This window comes from Stenella coeruleoalba (genome assembly GCF_951394435.1).
Source record: "Stenella coeruleoalba genome assembly, chromosome: 4".
In the NCBI taxonomy this organism is placed as follows: domain Eukaryota; kingdom Metazoa; phylum Chordata; class Mammalia; order Artiodactyla; family Delphinidae; genus Stenella; species Stenella coeruleoalba.
Genome location: NC_137149.1, coordinates 55,913,226 through 55,918,319, shown reverse-complemented (window position 1 = coordinate 55,918,319; position 5,094 = coordinate 55,913,226). Strand labels below are relative to the sequence as shown.

Below are 5,094 nucleotides of genomic sequence, written 5' to 3'. Positions count from 1 at the left end.
ACTTCCTATAACTCTAGGCCCAGATTGGTTCACTGATGAATTCTAACAAATATTTAAGGAGGGAATAGCATCTCTCTTTACAAAAGCTCTAATAATAAGAAGAGGAGAAAAGATATTTCTCAACTCTTTATGAAATCAACATCGCTTTGATATCAAAACTTGACAAGTTCATGGTAATAAAAATACAAATCAGTCTTACTCACGAACGTAGAAGCAAAAATCCTAAACAAATATCAGCCAATAAAACTCAGTGGTTTAAAGAGGTTGTTACATCAAGAACCAAGGAGGTAGTATTTTAGGAATTCTAGAATGGTTTGCTATTTGAAAATCTATCAATACAGTTCAGTATGTTAATATACTACTACTAATAAAAATGATATAATTATTTCAAAATATTCAGAAAAATAATTTGATATTATTCAGTACCCATTCATAAGCAATCATTGGAAACTAGGATTAGAGGATAACTTTATTAAGATGATAACTATACTTAGCGTATTCAGAATAGATCACATATATCTGCGAATTTTTTTAAAAAGTCTGCTTTGTTCACATGGTACTTCATCTCCTTACAAAGCTGTATGTAATTTCCTTTGTGTTGGGAACCATGTTATACAATTAATTTTGTGTTTTTCTTTGGCAAATACAAATACTGGGAAAATAGTACACAGTTAATTACAAAGTCAGTGCTTTTTCATCTCTTTACTTGGAATTCTGTTGATTCATATCTTTGTATTGCTAATTCCTTCTCTTTATTCTGATTTACTCAAAGATCATCTTTTCAAATCATCTTGGCCAAAATGATTCCCTGAGGTCTCTCTGAACAAGTATTCAGCTAAGTTACCAGGGATAAAAATAATCACCATATGTGATTACACATTCATACTTGCATGTCACAATATTTTTTGAGTGCTTCTAAGTGTCAAGGGTTCTTCTACTTACCAAGGATAGAGTAGTGATGAAAACACAATCCCTGATGTGCTTTATTTTGGAAAGAGTGAGACAGTTAAAATAACAAATATTAAAACTTCAGAAAATGACAAAGACTCCTTGATAATAAATCACAGTAGCAGATATAAAACAAATTGTTGTAGTACTTTTCATCCTTGGGTTCTTCCTTTCAGTGGCCACCTAAGATTAATAATATATGTTCATAATTCAAGAAAACACATTGTGATAATCACTTTTGGCTTAAAGATACATGCTCCCAAAAAACAGTGAAAGGAGATTATATACATATTTTTATGGTAATCCTTACAACTAAATTAAAAATAAAGTCTATGTGTTTTGATGAACATTTTAAAATAATAGTACCACATACTGAGGACTTTCAAGTATATTTAAAACAATTTTAATGGATTATTTAGTAGAAGTTCTATATTAATAATATCACTTTTCCTTTCCTCTAACCTCCAGAATTTATACTACAATTTGTAGAGCACACACTTCTTTTTATAAAGCTCTTGTCATTTTGTAGTGGTGCATTACTAATCAGACAATTATTCCATACTGGTAAAACATTACTTAAAGTATTTATTATAGCTTATAGACTATTAAAGTTACCCAGTTATAAATTGCTTACATTACCTAAGGTGTCATTTGCTACACAGTTCAAAACTACTTGTCCTTTCTCAAAGCAAGTGTTGCATAATTATAGTAAGTGACTGCAATTATAAACACATAACTTTCAAGAATGACATTTATTGACTTAATTGAAGTAAATTTCGATGAAATTTTTTCCCTCAAACATAAAATTAATAAAAACTGTCCTTTGTAGAAAATCTCAATCATGTACATTTTGTAATTTTTACCTCCTGTGTTCATTTATGTATTCTTTTGTTCAATGAATACTTTTAGAATATTTAGTATATATAAGGAAATGTACACAAGAAAGTCAACAGAACAAGCACTATAAGGTAATGGGTGTTAATTAAACTGTCAAGCAAGTGGCATCTGTGGCTTATTATTAGGAGTAGAAGTCTGAACACTTCTGTCCACTGCATTTTGATATCAGAGTTGCCAGAGAAAACACAATGCAGTCAAGCATTGGATGGAACAATGATTTACTCACCTAGAGATAAGGCAGAGCAAGATTAACTTCATTAGTGGGTATCAGTACCCCATTGCCAGCAGGTCCCTCCCAGCAGTGGACACAGGGCAATTAACCTGCAGAAATCCCTTTTGTGCTGCAGCAAAATGATCCTGTCCCCTCCTGGCAAGGGACAGATATAGTAGTGGGTTGGCCAGGTGCCATATGAGGCACATGCTTAAGCAAAACAAAGAAATACACATTGAGTCTGAACAGCAAAAGCCATTCCCACACAATGTGATAAATGCAGCACAAGCTGTGAGGTTTCTTTATCTGTTGGTAAAGAAGTGTTCCTTCCTCAAGGCCCATTCTTATGTGGCCAAGTAGAAACCCAAAAACTACATGTAGGATATTGCCTTTCCCAACAGAATTCCTGCTGAATTCATGCTCAGTGGGAGCCACCTAGGAGATTGGCCCACCCATATGCAATCTTAGCTTGACTTGGTAAATGTATGGTGGCTAAATTGAGAGAGACTACATTCTACGATAATCCATATTGGTCAGATTATATGGAATTCTACCTTATTTTTAACATCGTATCTTAGAAGAGCATTACTGTAAGACTGTACATAGAGAAAAATATTCAGAACAGTAAGACTGGAAATTTTCGTTTAAGGCAGAGTTGAAGGAGTTGGGGATGTCCAGTGCTAGCCAAAGAAAAATAAAATGTATATTGAGGAAAGATAAAGGAAGTATAATTTGTGCTAAATTTCTCATAATAAGGGTGCAATTCTCAATAAGGTTCTAATTTACATAGTAATTTATATGTAAATACAAAATAAATTTACAATAATTAATAAAAATGTTTTAAAGAGACAGAAACATAGAGTTAAAGTAGACCAAAAAAAAACTATAAAAGATATAAATGGGAGATGCTCTCTGGAAGTAGCCGGTGGTGAAAGGAGCATGGTGGGCAAAGATGATTCAGGCAATTCTGGTTTTCAATAATCACGGGAAGCCCCGGCTAGTCCGCTTCTACCAGCGTTTCCCAGAAGAAATTCAACAGCAGATTATTTGAGAGACCTTCCATCTAGTTCTCAAGCGGGATGACAACATCTGTAACTTCTTGGAGGGTAGAAGTTTGACAAGTGGCTCTGACTACAAACTGATTTATCAGCATTTTGCTACCCTCTATTTTGTATTTTGTGTGGATTCATCAGAGAGTGAACTTGGACCTCATCCAGGTTTTTGTGGAGACTCTGGATATGTATTTCAAAATGTTTGTGAATTGGATTTGATCTTCCATATGGATAAGGTGCACTACATTCTTCAGGAGGTGGTGATGGGTGGGATGGTGTTGGAAACAAACATGAATGAAATCGTGGCTCAGGTTGAAGCTCAGAACAGGCCGGAGAAATCCAAGGGTGGCCTTTCAGCAGCGCCCGCCCGGGCCGTGTCTGCCGTAAAAAACATCAACCTGCCAGAGATGCCTCGGAATATCAACATTGGCGATCTCAACATCAAGGTCCCCAACCTGTCCCAGTTTGTCTGAGGGTGGAAGATGGCTGAACTGAGTCCTTGGAACCAGCAAAGCTGAGCCAGTCCTGCAGCAAAACCCGCTCTGCGCCCTGGAGGAGGAGTCCCACCTCAGGCAGTGGCCCCTGCTGTCCTGAATCGGGAAGGAGTCCTGTGTCCACTGCCAGCCTGTGCTTGCATCTCACCTATGGAGCACATGCCTAGTGGCTCTACTAGAGTTGGCACAGCCAGAATCCTTTTGTATAGCCACAATGTCTCATCACCATCTCCTGTGGCATACACTCCTCACTGCCACAGTCCTGGCTCTGCTCTCCCAGGTGTTTATGTGCAGGACACAATCCAAATCATAAGCCTGTTGTTTGCCTGCCCCCACATTTCTGCCAATAGGGAGGGCACACCCCCACAGCCAGATGGGTCCCCCTCAAAGGGGAGAGGCCCTGTGTCTGTAGAAGGCAAAGCTGACAACATGTGGAACATAGAATTATGACTCTTCCAGGTTTAAAATACATTCTCCTCCTGAGGAGCAGAGAGGTCAGTTATGAATGATGAGTCTTCTTTGTCCAGGAAGCCCACTGCTGTCTACACCAGCTTCTGGAGCACGAGAGCATGAGCTGGGGTCATGTGTTCTGGACCTGGCACAGGGGAAGGCTGGGGACACGGGCTGCCTGCTGGCTGAGACCGGTGGCAGTGCAGCATCTTCTCCCCAGTGTGCGAGGGGTCCCTGCCTGAGCTCACTCTGGGCATTCCCTGTTCCCCTCAGATGACAGTCCTCTAGAGCTAGCTGTGGAAACCTGTATATGTTTACGTGTGATTAGAGTCTTTCTTCCTGTGGTTAACTTAGAGCTGAAGCTGCTCCTCGAAGTAGTGCGTCTTACTCCTGCGCTGCCTCGGGGCCAGGTCTCAGGTATGATGTTGAGCTCCTTTGAGATTAGGGAGCTCGCTGCACCATCATGGTAAAGCCTCCCGGCCTGGGGACTTCTCGTGCCTGCTGGCCGGTGGCCCAAACTTTCCTCAGGCCTCCTGCTGCTGTCGCAGAGCCCATCTGAGATGGTGCCCAGCAGGACCGTGGTCAGGACCACGTCTTTTCCCGCTTTGAACAGTGCTTCCTGTGCTTGGTGCCCTTTGCTCCCTGTAGCCTCTTAACCTCAGTCTTTCGGAACATCTCTGTTCCGAGATAACCTCAGAGATGGGCAGTGTTGATCAGAATGTAGGCCCTCTTATGTTGGAAGAGGGAAATGTAGATTAATATACCTATCTGATGTTAAAACCTCTGATATTCTTTTAAAGAATTTATTTATTTTTTAAACAGACATTTCAGCATATTCACATCCCTCTCACATTTGCTGAAACTGATATACGAACAAAGAAGGGAAACGATATTTGCTTTGCACCTACTGTAAGGTGGCATGAGCAAGATCCTTCCACAATCCTTACAACAGACATTGTTATCTCCATTTTGAAAGTCAAGAAAGTAAGACTCAGAGAGGTCAAGTAACCTGGTTTAGGTCACAAGGGCTAAGAATTGAGAC

At 39.6% G+C, this 5,094-nt stretch overlaps 1 pseudogene across 1 annotated transcript; it reads left to right on the top strand.

Annotated features, from left to right (window-relative positions):
• The first annotated feature begins 2,953 nt into the window (after nt 1-2,953).
• Nucleotides 2,954-3,652, top strand: LOC307185913 (AP-3 complex subunit sigma-2-like; annotated as a pseudogene). The gene has a single exon. The product of its transcript is annotated as an AP-3 complex subunit sigma-2-like (transcript).
• Nucleotides 3,653-5,094: the final 1,442 nt, after the last annotated feature.